A 16,552-nucleotide genomic window follows, 5' to 3' on the forward strand; every position below is an offset into this window, starting at 1 on the left:
TATATTTATTAGTGTATTTGTCTTATCTCTATATGCCTATAAGTTTTAAGGGAAAAGGTTATACGTTTTTCACTTTCATATCCTTTGAAGTGATTAGCAGGACTCCTCAATGCTTGTTAAATTAAAGTGAAGACATAACTTCAGCTGGGGATGTAGCTTAGAGGTAGAGCACTTCCCTGGCATGTATGAGGCCCTGAGTTTCATCCCTACCACTGCAAACAAGACAGACAACAAAAAGCATACCTTGGTTCCAAACATATTTTCTTTCCTATTCCTTACTAGCTGTATGCCTGACTTTGAAGTTGTTTTGCTTAGGTCCTGGTTCTACTTGAATCATAGTCAGATTGCTTCCCCTGTCTAGCTTCCTGAGGTCTACTTGCCTTGTCAAACAACCGTCTTACAGGTATCCAGTAGTTTACAGTTCACAAATGTGATATTTAATGTATATAATGTATCCTTTAATCCTTCCAAAAATTTGCTAGATAAATATTCTCGTTTTGTGGAAACAGGTGAGGAGAGGATACCCAACTAACCAGAGGTCTCACAGCTAGTAAGTAAATAACAGAGTTCAGGTCTACTGGCTTCAAGTCCATTTCACTTTTGATGTCCTGTGCTAGTAGTTCACATGGTGTAACAGATGTTTTGCTCCCTGATAACAGTGTCTTGTTTGTTCTTTGTTGCACATGAGTTTATCTTGCTTCCTTACCCAGATTACTAATTTCGTATATCGAGGTGGTGCTAGATCACAGGTTTTTATCATAGTTAGGAACATAATACTGGAGACATAGTAGTTATGTATTAAATCCTGTTAAGTTCCACACAAATATAATTTATTTGTGTATGTGTGTTGCTGGGGATTGAACTCAGGGTCTTGTGCATGCCAGGCAAATGCTGTGCCACTGAGCTAACCTCCAAGCCCTACAAACATAGCTGTGCTTTTCTGTTAATTTAAACTATCAGTAGAGGCCTAAAACACTTTTTGGTTATTCCTGAATGAAATCAGCAGGGAACAGAGGGAAAAAGAGGAAGGAAGAGGCTGTTAGAGAAAGCCAGATGGTAGACACAGTTAGCCTTTGAGCAACTTATCAGTCTAGTGGTAAGGAGTTGTGGAGAGGCAACACATAAGAAAGCAGTTTTCAGGAAATATGCAATTTTACTGGAGAATTGAGACATGTTCATGAGACAGGAATAGAGTATTTTAGAAGTGGCATACAACTGTACAAGTTAACCAACAAGGTTTAGCATTCATACATATGGAGAAAACACTGGTTAAAGGAATACCCAGAGGAGGATGTGGTTTGAGAGACAGGTTTTCAAGGTGAGTGGAGTGGGTAGAGATGCATTTTACTTAGGTCATGATAATCCTACTAATTATTTGGTCCATGAATAAAGGAACATAAGTAGGTAGGATGTTTCCTTTGAAATAACCTCCCTTTCCATTTTTCCACTATGGGAAGCCAATAGAACTTTATCTCTGAGTCCTGGTGTTCAGAAGTGAAGAGAAAACAAATAATTTCGTATGTCATCTGTTCGTGGAGGTGTGTTATGCTGACCAGTTCTTCTGGTGCTACCTAATTTCATATATTCTTGTGCATTTCTCAGATAAATCAGAGAGATACTTTAGCATTTCCAGTACTTTGACAACTAAACTATGTTTAAAACTCTGCATTTTCCCACAAGTAACAAAAATCCACTGATGGATATTTATCCATTTGCATATCTAATAGATATATATTTGTGAGAAAACATATATAGAACACATACTCTAAAAGATCAAGACCTTTTTGATTAGAAATAATAGAATTTTAAAATCTCTTCCTTCCTGTGTCAGAAATTTTCAGTTTATAAGAGCTGAAAACATGGATATTTCAACTACTTAAAGACAGCAGAAACCAATGGAAATAATTTCAATTTGAACATTATAATTTTTATGCGTAATAATTAATTTTCTCTATCATTATATGCAATAGATTTTTAAGTGTAAGAACTATTATTTCTTGGACATTTATACGTAAAATTTTAGGGTGATATATCTAAGAAAATTGAGTAATGTTATCATTGTCTATTATTAGAAGCTTTGATTTATTTTCAACATTTGATAGCTATACATCAATTTTCTTTTTATATAGTACAAATATATATTGAAAATCCCTTAAAAGGAGTACCATTTATAATGTTTTTTAAAATAGTAGATTATTTCCTGAGATCAAATACTTAACTCATAAACTTTTGCAATCAGATTTCTTGGAATGTGGAGACTAACATTATACTATAAAATGTTACATTTGGCTGATGATAAAGACAAGGTCTGGCCTTGGGGGACCAAATTCTAACCTGGATGCTTGGCTTTCCATCTGCCCAAGGTAGGAAGAAAAAACAGTGAAGGAACCTGATTGGAATAGTTTGGGAGCCATTGAAATCAGATGGGGTGAGCAGGATCGAGTAGGTTGTTTGACCTAGAAGGCAAGAGAAACTTTGTCTTTTAAAAAAGCAACAACTACTATGGATCTTCTCTTCTGACTATTGTTACCGCTGGCTCTGATGAGCTGTTTGCTCCAAAGTCTGTCTAGATAGGCATCCTCCTGAATTCTCGGAACACTCTCCCTCCCAAATTCATAAGCCATTTCTCAAGACCCTTTTAAGCCTGCTCTTTAGTTTCTAGGTTTTGACTTTAATATGACTTTGACTACTTTTCTGGGCCTGTCTTGTACTTAATCTGGAGTTCACTGTGTCCTGCTCTCACATGAGCTGAGGTGGGGAATACTAGGTGTTTTTCGGCCCCTTCTTCCTCATGCCCTTTTCTTTTTCCTTGAAACTTTCTAATGGTTTTAAGTAATGAGGCTTTCATATAAACATTCCTTATGACCTAGCAGTTAGCTGGGTCAAAGGGTTCTGTGGATAAAATCCAATACTAGAAATTTCTTCAGATTTCATAGGAAAAAATCAAGTTAGTGGAGATAATTTTTAAGTTTTACTCTGATAGGAATTTTTATTCTGATCAGTATTTTTTGCACTTCTTCATGCTGTTCTGTACTATAGTAAAACAGTGGCTTTTGATACAACATGAAATATTATATTCTCAGTTATCTTAGGTTTGTTTTGTCAACATTTTATTGTCTTCTTTGAAGCGTGTCTTGACTCTGGAGCGTTCCACCCAAGAATAGATTCTTGAGCCCACTGACACTTGCATTATTTTCTGATGGGCTCAAATGGTCCATTTAGCAGGATAGGATCACCAGTGTAGTTGAGGACAAACATCTTCCCTATGGTTCCCTCCACTTTCTGTTTAAAGGACACTGGTGTCCTATTATAGGGTGGGTGGTGCTTCTTGATTATCTTTTGGCTGGTTTTACCTAGGTTTTCTAGGACTTAGCTCTAGGTTCAAAGTTCATCCTTTCTAAGGAATGACCCAACCATAGTGTCCCCAGGACTCTTTCCTAAAGTTTTCATCCTTTCTCTCAAACTTTCTGTATCCCGTCTTGGAGTGCTCACCAGAACCCTATTTGAGATTTTCCTTCCAGATGAGAGGAGCCTTAGAGGGGAAACTGAGAGGTTGCATCTTCAGGAGGTGCCAACTAAAAAAGCCTGGTTGGCTTTACAAATGAGCTGCCAATTTCAGGCACAGAGGTAGTATTTCATACAAAGCCAAAGTCCGGGAGGATGATTTAGAGCTGGGATGGAGGTGGCGCTTTCAGCATTGGTTTTCTGGATGTGTGCAGTGGAGTCCTTGTTTGGTACCTCGTGGGTCCACACGCCTTGGAGTTGGAATCTTATCCTTCGTTCCTTTCATTAGAATGGTTCTACTTTCATTGGTCTTATTTGATGAGGTGCTATGTAAGGTTTCCTTTGAAGAAACAGTTTTATTGCTAAAGAAAATTTGCAATCGGCTGGACTAGAGCAGCTCTCTGAGGCAATGAGAGGTTAGCTGCAATGACATTATGCAGATTTCCTCAGAGCTTACACAGGAATATCGAGCTGGCCACAAAGACGTTTATCTGCTGTGGACAAGAAGTAGCCTGAACTTAGAATAGTTCTATTATATGTATAGAAAGAAGTCAGATAAGAAGGCTTCCAAACATAAAGCAACCTCCGAAGTACTCTACAGTAAAATGTTCTGATGAAATGTATATTGTTTATTCCTTATTGCTCAACTGACTGTCATAACAGGATGAATGCAAAGACATGCTGAACACATGTTTCCAAGAATTCCCTGTTATTTATCGAGTATGGCTCACATGTGCTTTTTAAAATAATTTCATGAGTGGAAACATGAATCTATTTTCCAGCCTTCTCCCCATTCCAAACAAAACAAAACAAAATTTAAAAAAAGCTAGTATAAATTATAGCCTTCTCAGTTAATTAACATACCAATGTGTACACTAAAAGCAGAAATAATAGCAAAGTAGTATAAGTAAACAAGTTAAATTTGGTATATAACTCATTTGATTGTATACTTTTCTTTTCCAGTTAAAAAATAATAATGGGGAGAAAAAGTAAAATTGAGTAAAAGTTTTTAGAACTCTTAAAGTAGCCCCATGAATTCCAGATTTCCTCAGAACAAAATTGAAGCTGACAGATTTAATGCCACTTAATAATGACTATTATTTATAAATAACCTTGTTATTTAATGATGCTTTATAGTCTTTTTTTTTTTTGTACTGGTGATTGAACCCAGGGGCACTTAACTACTAAGCTGCATCCCCAGCCCCTACCCCACCTTTTAAAATTTATTTCGAGACAGAGTCCTTTTTAGTTGCTTAGGGTTTCACTAAGTTCCTGAGGCTGGCTTTGAACTAGTGATCAACCTTCCGAGCCATGCACATAGAGCCTGGCTATATTCATCCTTTTTAATATGTTACCTTGGGTTTATTTTCTGAAAATAAATATGATCCAGTTTTTAAACATTACCTTTCTTAGAAACTTGCAGAAGAGGTAGCAAAGATATAAAGATATAAAAAATTAAAGCCGGCTGCAGTGGTGCACACCTGTAATCTCAGTGGCTCCGGAGGCTGAGACAGGCAGATTATGAATTCAAAGCCAGCTTCAGCAAGGGCGAGGCACAAATAAAATACAAAAAAGGGCTGGGGATGTGACTCAGTGGTCGAGTGTCTTTGAGTTCAATCCCTGGCATCCCCCTCCCCCACAAAAGATATAACAAATTAGAAATCACAAGTAAGTAGCTTGAATACACACACAAACACACACACAATATTATATATATTGCATCTAACACATAGGGCACACAAATTACTTTCATGCAACTACTGAAAACATTTATAAAATAACTCATTTTAAATTCTCCCAATTTGATATTATGCAGACCATGTTTACTAATTACAATGTAATAATTAGAAATCAACAACAACAATAATAATTTTAAAAAGCCAACTGTGATCTGCCGGGTTGGTTTGAAAATTGGATGGCTTCAGGTCCATTGTTGTTTCTCAGTGCCCTTGCATAACTCAAGGCACACCTCATTCTATACACAGCTGTGACAGAAATGCAAACAGTCAATTCTAAGACCCTGCATATAGAATAGGTGGAGCAAAGAAAGACTTCTTGAGAAGCAATAAGAAGTATATCTCATTAGACCTTATCCTTAGGTAAATTTTTCCCCTTTCATTTGATTCATCTATTAAGAAATATGATATCTGGGAGCAGTTAAACACATATTTTAAATGTATCAGTGGAGAGAGACCCACAAAGGCATCTAGCTGGCTGTCTACAGCTTATTGATAGCTAATGGCAGAGGCTAAGAATCCTAGCATCTTTATTTCAGTTGTTTTAAAACATCAGGAAATGGCTTAATTTAAAAAGAAAAACTGAGTTAGTGTATAGTGAAAATATTCACAGGGAGTAATATCCTAAACTCATGATGAATTTATATCAGTATACTGCTCTTCCATTTACATTATGGTGAAACCAAACTGGAAGAGGTTTGAAAAGCACTTGGGTTTCTGAAATGGCTCCATTCCCAGATGTGGCTGGGGAGAACTCTTTTCCTTTTTGGAAAAGTAGAATTTCCAGAAGACACAGTAGCATATGAGTTTTCTGAGGAGGGTTGAACATCTCGAGATTAGCACAGCAGCTCACTGTGTTACAAGGACAGCGTGTATGTATTCACTGACTGGCATTGTTAAAACAAGGTCAGTTTTTGCATACCCAAACTGGAGATTGAGAAAAGCAGCTGGTGATGAGGGACGAGAGAGCTGGAGAAGGAAAAAGGGAATAGATGGAGCCGTGGCATGGGAGTAAATGTTGGGAGTAGGGCTTTAGAATGCAGCATGAGGGTGTGGTAGGGCAGATGTTTGTAGGAATAAAACCATCTTAAAGAGATGTAAGTCCTGTGTGCTTCAGTAAGCCACTATGTACTGAGGACAGAGAATAGACCTGCTCTGATGTGGTTGGTGAGGGTGTGGGGTAGGCAAGGGAGGTGTGAAGCAATACTTGGTGCATTTTGGATCCTTTGTAAGTATCTCTGTGTCAAACCAATGTATCAACTTAATCTTTGGAGTAGGGTATATGGGACAGGAGCCCTTAGCATTTATGGTCCTATCTGTGAGCTTATAGCACATCTCATCACCAAAAAGTAAAGAAGGGTTTGTTCCTTTTGTTTGATGATCATAGCCCACTGTAGAGATCATTCTTATAAGACAACAGTGAAGACATCACCCTGGTGTGTCAATGGTTGGGTCTGGAAAGGCAGGGTATTATATATTGTAGACAAATTTCTGGATGGAGTGAATAAATATAGAACATTCATTCTCATTTTTTAAAAAAATCAATAATAAATTTGAGCCTCCCTCCAGTTACTGCTAACTCAGGCCTATTTGACTAATTGTTTTATTGTTTGGGTAGTCATCCCAGCAGCTCTTGCATCTTCTAATTCATAAGTTTTTCTTGGAATGAATGAAACAAGTGTCATTGCTTCTTCACAAAATGAAGGGTTGCTTCTTGAGTTGGTGTATTTCCCTAACAGATCAAGGTCTGTCCTGTGTTGCAGCATATGAAAAACCTGAGGCAGGTGGGTGTGTACAAGGCCTTCATGGCACATTTCCTGTTGTCAGAGGATTAGTCTTGTTGGAAGCCCCAACTGCATTTTTTAGGTCAAAAATAGAAAGGTGTTGTGTGTTTTAGAATCTTGGAAATCCTCTTTCCGACTTTAAGTCCTTTGAGTGTTTCCTGGGTAGAAAGCCTCTCTGTCCTGGCCACAGTGGCAGTGCTGCCATTTCTAATCCTTCTGCCTTTGAGTCAGGCCCAGAGATTTGCTGGCACTGCAACTTAATGGGCACACATTGTACCTTTTTCAGAGCCTGTTAATAGCAGAATTCCCTCTATTAACTTGAAGATATCCCACCTTCTGGGTAGTTTAAGTTACTCCTCTTTTTCCATTTTTTTTAGAAAATATTTTTACTCCTTTCTTTGAGAGCTTTATAATATTTCAGTGTCATTCTTAAGGTATAGCAGGAAAAATATCAGGCTTAAGGCTGGAAGATCAGTGTTCAGGCCCTATCTATTGTACTCATATGAATAGCCATGATTTATTCATCCTCAACCTGGCATTTTGCAGCTCCCTTTATACAATTAGTTAGTGGGGTCCTGCTATTTGAATTTAGAAAAATCTGACTCCAAAGTCTATGTTTCACTGTCCTCTGAGTGCCCACAAAAAGAACTACTGATTGGGAGAGCTCCTTACACCTTTTGCATTTTTTTTAATCAAATTCTTGGAGACCACCCCGCTTCATGGTGTCCTTCAAGGTACACTTGGCTGTGGGTTGCTCATTCCATTGCAGTGATGTATGTTTGTGTCCATGATGGAGTTGCTTTCACATTATTTGAGATATTACTCAGCAAATCAAATAACCCCTCCCATTCCCATTGTACTGTCTATATTTTTAAATGACACATTGAGAGCTTTTTTTCCTGTTTCTCTATAAAGCAAGAGGTACTTGTCACAAGTTAAAGTGCTACAGAACTCAATGTTTTGGTAAATTTATTTTTCCTAAATCCCTGTAAACATTCATCTTCTGATCCTAAAAGAAGCTTGGGCCACAAGTCATGATTTCTCAGTAAATGAGTCAATGGTTTCCATAAATTAAAAGGAAAGCTATTATCTTCCTGGAGCCATTGGCAATGGTCTTTCAGAACATCTCCGACTTTCAGGAATTGTTCTGGTGTCCTGTCCTTTCCTGACATAGTGCAGCTCATATTACTTTCTTACTGGGTTTCATTGGTCACCCACTGAAGGGAGGGACATTTTAGAAATAGTAGGCCGACTTCTAGATTGGGACTGCTTGTTTTTTCTTCATCTTGGTCTTTCTCTTTAATACTTGTACAGAATTTGTGACTGCCTGGAGGAAACTTTTACAAATGAGGATATGTTTGAAGGTCCTCACAGCATGTGGAAATTTCTATTTCATTCACTACTGTTTGCAGAGTATTTTTTCTCTGAAAAGAATTGTGATGTTGGAATACCAACATCTGCCCAAATTTAGTCTTTTTACCTCATTTACCTGGAGAAAACTGAGTATTTTTATGGAGCAGGTACCTTGATTTAATAAATATTTAATCAAGTGATTTGCAAATTTAGATCCTGTCCGTTTTCAGCCATGAATAGCTCTTTTCAATGTCAAGGATGGATCTCTGATATTACTATAAAATACTGCATTTATGAGAATATGTTTATAGATCACAAGTTATAGGTGAATACATAATGCAGTTAAAATCTAGTTGCAGTGCCTGCTTTGCAGCACATATACTAAAAATGGAACGATACAGAGAGTATTAACATGGCCCCTGTGCAAGGAGGACACTCAAAGTCATGAAGTGTTCTATATTTTTGAGTAACATTCTGGAAACTGTCAGGGCACTATCTTCAACATGGGCCTCAATTATTTTGAATTTGTATTTCAGATGCTTCCTTGGCATGATTGAATAAAATGGTTCACATGAAAAAAATATCTAGTTGTATTTTCATATTATCAATTTGGATAAAATCAAACTCATCTTTCAATCAGGAGACCAAAAAGAGCCAGATTCCAATTTCTTTCTACTTCTCAAAGCTGTTATATTTCCACTTACTTCTCTCTGCCTGAGTTTTTTGCACAAACAATATGTCAATCTTTGTCTGTCTTCTCTCATGTTCTACTCTGGACCTATCCAGGAGGTTAGAAGCATATCTACTCACATCTAGAACCGAATTGTGCACAGAGGACACAGCTGTTTCTTGTGGAAGTGGGAGGTCCCTGCTGTAGGGTAGTGTGTGTATTGCTTTTGTAGTGAAAGTAGCTGTGTTTTACCTCAGGGTGTAGGATTTGTGTGGTCTTAAGAGAGTTGTAGACAGGGCTCATTTGGTAAACAAATTGTCCCAGCTCATCTCTTCACACATTATAAAATGATTCTTATCCTGCCTTACTCCCTGTGACTTTTCTTGCCTTGTCTGCTATGTTTATTTTATGTATCCCCTCAGAACACCAAGGTGGGTCAATAGTGACATCATAAAATAAACAGAAAAGAAAAGTCAATGCTTTTTAACATTAAACATAAAAACACTGATAAAATTTATATTCCTATGACAGTCATTGGTAGGTGAACTTTTTTTAAAGAGAGAGAGAGAGAGAGAGAGAGAGAGAGAATTTTTAATATTTATTTTTTAGTTTTCGGCAGACACAACATCTTTGTTGGTATGTGGTGCTGAGGATCGAACTCGGGCCGCACGTATGCCAGGCGAGTGCGCTACCGCTTGAGCCACATCCCCAGCCCAGGTGAACATTTTTTTCCCTAAATGAATCCCTAGATAAGGAACATTAATTGTATAAAAGAACATGTGGCAATATAGTTCTCAAACATGCTAATGTTCTGTTACCTGAGTAATACTTATATTTACACATTCCTATATCTTCATAAAAATCATTTTGGAGCTGGTCACAGTGGCACATGAGTTAGTGACACATGCCTGTAATCCCAGTGACTCTGGAGGCTGAGGCAGGAGGAATACAGACAAATTCAAGGCCAGTCTCAGCAACTTAGCAAGGCCCTAAAGTGCAAAATAAAAAAAAAATAAAAGTAAAAAAAATAGGACTAAGGACTAGCTCAGTGGTAAAGTGCCCTTAATTTCAATATCCTCAGTCAAAAAACCAAAAACAAACATACAATTAAAAAAAAAAAGCATTTTGGGATTTTGGGCTGGGGAAAGTGAAGTCCCTAAATTACAGAGGAACACTGTGGTATTTGATTAACCATCTTAAAATATTCAAAACATTTCAAGTACCAAAATTCTTTACAATATATCCCATGTTTCTTTTTCTATTCCTCCCTCTTCACCCCCACTCTGTGGTACTGAGTTATATCCCCAGCACTTGTTATTTTTTGAGACTCCCTAAATTGCTAAGGGATTCACAATTCCGCTACCTCAGCCTTTCAAGTTGCTAGGATTAGGTGTGCACCACTTTGCCTGGCTTTGTGCTTCTCTTTCTAAAAACTTCTTTTTGTTCTCTGTTGAGCTTTGTGTATTTATTCCTTTCATTTCTTCACATTTGTGCCAGACATGTGATGTGTGCATGTGTCTGCAGGGAAAAAGCCATGTGGGGGTATGAACATGGCTGTTGTGTTGCACTGTTTGTGAGAGAAGTTCAACACATTCATGAGGATTGGCTTCTTTGAAAACTGAAAGGCAGGTATAGTCACTGAGAGAATTAAAATTGGGATGCTGCTAAAGTGTAAGGTCTGAGTTGGAAAAGATGCTTTTTTATGTTGAAGGTAACTGCCTTGACTCCCCACTGTACCCTGGCACCAAATGCATAATGGGTATTCAATAAATATTTGTTGAATGAACACATGAGTGAGAGGACCAGAGGATGTATCTTTATAGAGAAGTTGAGGCAGTACCAGGGAAAATAATCTTGCTTTAAGAGGAGAATGCTAAAGGGCTGAGCAAATCTATATGGAAGTGAAAGCTTTTATGATTTTTCTGCTTTCTTTCCATTTTGGAACCATAGGAAAGAATGCACAAACAAGGACTTATGGAAAATTGTGCTCTATATGTGTAATATGAATTGTAATGCATTCTGCTATCATATATAACAAATTAGAATAAAAAAGAAAGAAAAAATTAGGAGACTTGATTTCTTAATAAAATCTTTTGAAGATATAATGAAAAACTAAAATAAAAAAAAGATTACGGGAAATGATTCTGAAGAGTTACTTTAAAAATATTGCTATTTTTTTAAAATAGCAAGTCTCCTATTTATAATTTTTCTCTTTGGGGGAACCTGGCAGGAGGAGGGCTTTTGATAGAAGGACTATAAGAGTGGATGTGCAGATCCCTCATGCCAACATCTCTGAGTCCAAACTTCAGTAGTAAAGCTGTTTGTCTTTATAGCTGCTGCACTCCTGATAGCTTTTTTTTTAAATTTTTTAAATTTTATTTTATTATTTTTTTTATTATTTCTTACATAGATCACAATAGAGGAGTACATTACATTCATACTGATAGCTTTTAATTCCTGATTCAAAGCAACTAAAATGAAGTTTTCTAGTCCTGAAGGAAAGAATACAGACAAAGCAAAATATATTAGAAAATGATTGGACACTTTAAAAAAAAAAGGATTGGGAATTTTTGGAGACTTGGAACCTAGCCCAGCACCTTTGCTAACTTAGCTGGTTTGTTTGAGACCATTCATTTTCCTTCTCTGGGCCTGTTTCCTCCTCTGTGAGGACATAGAGCATTCAACTGGAGAAAACGCCCAGCTCTTGGGTTCGATCCTCAGCACCACATACAAAAAACAAAAAAAAACAAAAAAGACAAAGATGTTGTGTCCGCTGAAAATTAAAAAATAAATATTAAAAAATTCTCTCTCTCTTTAATAAATAAATAAATAAATAAATAAATAAATAAATAAATAAAGGTTAAACCACCACCACAACAAAAAACTCAGAATACCAAAGTAACTTTTTTTGATGGATAGAGACCCCAAAAGTGATGGCACCTAAATTTAATTTCTTTCTATGATTTTTTTCTGAAGTTGTTAACAGTTAGCTAATACTAAGTTTCAATGACTGAAAACACAAGGCAAGCAACGTGCTTAATTTTTTTCTGTGGATTATCTCACTTAGTCCTTAAAACAATCTAGCAAGGTTATTAATGTTGTCAACTCCGTTTTACAGCTGAAAGAATGGAGCCTAGTTTAAAGAACTTGGACCAGATCATACAGAATAGAGGAGTTAGAATTTGAACCCAAACCTACATGTCATTGCACTGAGAACACATTGTCATTAGGTGGTGCAAATCTTGTACAAACATTAAATTATCTTTAAGGATGATGATCAGATAAAATAAAATTCTGTATGTCTAGAGTACTATTTGTCGAGAGTATCATTCATGACAAATGGTAGCATTTCAGTTAATATTAATCCAACTTAAGGTTGGATTCTGTGATTGACTTTAACATGAAGCCTCATGGAGAATTTGTGTGTGTGTGTGTGTGTGTGTGTGTGTGTGTGAGAGAGAGAGAGAGAGAGAGAGAGAGAGAGAGAGAGAGAGAGAGAAGATAGTTCTCCTTTCCTCTTAATTGAAGTCATTTTCTTCTTATTCCCTGAAAAACTATTAAAACACATTTTATTTTTTAAATAAGGAAGAAGATCCCTGACTTTCTCTCACCAGGCAACTATCACCACACAGAACATGTTGAGGAAGTGGGTGTTCCTTGCTTTCTATTGTTAGTTTGATGAGAATGAGGGTGGAGAGCACTTTGGAAAAATATTTGTGTAAGGAGGAGAGACAGAAGTGAGCTGAAAGAGAAAGTCTTTCGTGTGTCCCAAACTGGGGGTCCCTCGAAGAAATTTCCTTAAGGTATTTAGACATTACTTCCTCAAGGTAACCAATGTGTTACCTCAGGTTCAAATGCTTTTAACAGGTCATTATTTTCTATTTTTTCACTTTTTAGTTTAGGAACTCAGTGTACTTTCTTATGGTTCTAGGAAAGGAAGGAATATTGCCTGCATGTTGACCCATGGAAGCTAGAGTGCTAGATGCTGCTGTTGATAGAGCTAATATTTACACAGACTCACTGTGTGCCAGGCACTGTTCTAAACCTTAATACTAGCCCAATCCTTACAACAGTTTTCTGAGATAGCTTAACTATTGTGCTTTATCAAAATTTGTTGGTGGAACTTTCTTGATCTTGCTAGAAGATGCTAATGGAAGGTTTTCCACGTAACTGTATTTCCAGGGACACCTGATTTAAAAGAGCAGTTGCAAACTGTCTTGCATTGTAAGACTGTGAAGTATAAAATGCACCCCAGTTTTAAAGAAGTTAAAATAAGAATCCATATGTATATTCGAATTAAGAGAATAAAGAAAATGTGGCATGTACATACAATGGATTACTATTCAGCCATAAAAAACAGTGAAATCCTGTCATTTGCAACAACATGGATGGAACTAGAGGAGTTATGTTAAGCCAGGCACCTGATGACAAGTACCAATGATCTTACTCCTGTGGAATGTAAGGTGGTCGGTCTCCTACAAGTAACAGCCTTTGGCAGTTACCAAAGGCTGGGGAGAGGTTGATCAATGAGTATCATGTTGCAGTTGGATAGGAATAGGAAGTTCTGGTGAGCTATTGCATAGTAGAGTGAACATAGATACAACAATGTGCCATATATTTCAAAAAGCCAGATGAGAGGATTTTAAAAAATGTTTTCACTAGAAAGAAATGATAAATATTTGAGGAGATAGATATATTTACCTTGGTTTAAACATTATGCAGTGTATATACATGTATCAAAACAACACAGGTTACCCCATAAATTTGTGTACTTTTATGTAAAAAATGAATTTAATGAAGAATAATTAGTAAATAGGATATCACTCCCATTTTACAGATGAGAAACCCGAGGCAAAAGAGGTTAAATAAGTTTTCCAAAGTCATACAATGGCATTTTCTTTGCTTTTAACTTTCATTTTTTCCCCTCTCTGCTGTGCATTGGCTTTGAGCCCATGCCAAGACGTGGACAGGCAAACCAAGAATTGTGCCAAATTGCAAGGCTCAGTGGCCCACACCTGTAATTTCAGTGACCTTGGAAGCTGAAGCAGGAGGTTCTAAGTTCAGACCCAGCCTCAGCAACTTGGCAAGACACTAAGCAACTTAGCGAAACCCTGTCTCAAAATAAAAAGGGTATGGATGTAGTTTAGTGGTTAAGTACACCTGGGTTCAATCCCTGGTACCTCCTGCTCCTCCCCCCCAGAGTTTTTAGAACCACTTTAATTTGGCCCTTTAACTTAATCTAAATTAATATAAACCTATCAAATTCTTTTGAACAAATATAAGCTTACTAAAAATGGATGAGAGTGTTTTATATGAATTTGAATTTGTTTTTAAGTTGATCAAACTCTTCTGAAATAGAGGTATCTATTTAAAATAAATTGTAAATGGTTAGAAGCAGCCACAAAAAGATCAGAATTCATTTGAAAATGATCCTTGTTGGCTCAGCAAATTACCCTGAACAAGTAAACTCATCTTTTGTGCTAGAAAAGTATGTTTTGAGGTGACCAGAGCCAGTTTTAGAAATTCTTCTGGGTCTTCAGAGCCAGTCTGATGTCCAGAATAGGAAGGGAGTGAGCCAACACTTACTGAGAACTAGTGTATACTAAGTGTTGTTCTGAGCATACCATAAACAGTGTCTCCTTCAGCCTTGAGGTAGTCAGTGTTAGCTTCCTTTTTTATAGAATGGAAACCTAGATATCTATGGCTCAGAGACATCCAAGTAGTTGGTAAATGGAAGGTTTGGGATTCAGAATCAGTTTTGCTTGATTCCATGTGTTTCTTACTTATAAGATATCATACCACTGCCCACTTTTAAGCCCAGTATGCCTTAAGAAGAAAAAGAGCAACCGACATGAAGCTTTGGGTAGGATAGACATTGCACTGTCAATCAGGAGAGCAAAGTTCTAGGCTGTGCACACCAGTCAACCTTTCTGGGTTCTGTGTTATCTTTAGAGAACCAAACTCAGATCACATTATTTTGGTTTTCTTTTTCCTGCATTCTTCCTTGGCCCTGGTCTTTACATACTCATCAAACACCTATTTTCTTTCTTTAGGATTAGAAAGCCAAACCCAGAGAGTCAAAGGTCTGAGTATTTATTTTCAAATCGAAAAAAACAGGCATTTGCAGTCTGAAAAGTGCAAACTATGATTTATGTTGATGGTATCTAAATCTTCGATTTGTGGAACTTTGTTAGTTTTTCCTGAATGATGCCTTGGTTAGTATTTTATCATGAGTAGAAAACAAGTCTCAAAGATCATTAGCAGACTTACCCATATGATTTTTCACCTATGGAAACTAAACACATTTAATTATTGGTAGAGCAGAAATAGTTTCATCTAAGTCTTTGAATTCCACTCAAATGGGTTTAGAAAGTTCTAGAATATTGATTCTATTGGTAGCAACCTTTTCTCCCATCTTAATTGATATAAAAACATAGAAATGACCATTTTTTTTTTCCAAATTAAAAGAGGAAATAAGGTAGCCACAGTGTGTCTTCTTTACATTCTTATTGTAAGATTGGAGCTGCTTTCTGCTTCAATTTGAGGGGAACTCCAACTTTGCCCCCGTTCTCAAATGCCTAAGTGTTATCTGGACCTGCTTTTAATTCTTAGGTCTTATTTCTGAATAACTTGGAACTAAGTGAGGTGCTATGATAGGCCTTGTTGAGATGTTTATACTCAAGTAGTCATTTTTTAGAGAGGACTTCTGTTGCATGTCATTAATACTGGTCACCACACCTGCATACAGAAGCTATTAACATGGGAAGCTCTCCTTGGTAAAGTGCCACCCTGTATAGTGTGCAAACAGTACTATGAATGTTTATAGAGGCTCTGCCCTTATCCTCTGGTCAGTCATGTCTAAGATGTGAGGTCCCAGATCCGCACTAAGGCTCTCTGAGGAAGTACTTTGCAGTGAATCTTAGGTATCAACATCAGGATTTTTGAGCATAAGGTAAGTTATTAAGTTGAGGATGGGTTGGGGGAGGCAATCTTGAAAATCAGAAAATGTCCTTGCCTGAGATTTTACTAATATTATATATCTATAGAAACAAACCTCTAGAAAGCATTGAGTATTAGAGCAAAGTTTCAGAATATGGGCCTTTGTGGAAAGGACAATGGGAGAAAAATCAGCAGCATCTAATAGAGGGTATCTGGCATGTGTGTGGATGGGTAAATATGTGCATTTAAATGGGCAAGTACAGCTGTCAGTGGTAATGGGATAGCTGGTTATTTTTCTGATTTTTCAGAAGAGTTTATTGGCATTAGAAATACAGGGATAAAAAATAAATAGACCTTTCCCAGGGAAACACTTCATTTCTAGTTGGACTAATATTTTGGATTGACATCTATTTAGAAGATAAAAAACAAATAATGCAAAACGATGATGGTAAAGGACCCCAAATAATCATGGTTAGGTATTGCTGGTGCAAACAAAATTTTCTTCTTTAAGGTGGACTTTTATTTTAGTTAGTATTGAGAAACTGAATTTTCAGCAGTTTTTGTTA

The 16,552-nt window shown here is 36.9% G+C and overlaps 1 protein-coding gene across 3 annotated transcripts in view; it reads left to right on the top strand.

Moving 5' to 3' along the window:
* The window catches only part of RAB27A (RAB27A, member RAS oncogene family), an 85,362-nt gene that overhangs the window by 27,827 nt on the left and 40,983 nt on the right, over window positions 1-16,552 (top strand). The window contains exon 1 of one of the 3 annotated variants that reach the window (XM_081291933.1): window positions 12,809-12,850. The exons of the other annotated variants lie outside the window; for them this stretch is intronic. The gene's annotated coding sequence lies outside the window, so the exon portion shown is untranslated. Of the gene's footprint in view, window positions 1-12,808; window positions 12,851-16,552 lie in introns of those variants that run through there. 3 annotated transcript variants of the gene reach the window in all.

Source organism: Spermophilus citellus, assembly GCF_964194105.1.
Source record: "Spermophilus citellus genome assembly, chromosome: 4".
Lineage (NCBI taxonomy): Eukaryota > Metazoa > Chordata > Mammalia > Rodentia > Sciuridae > Spermophilus > Spermophilus citellus.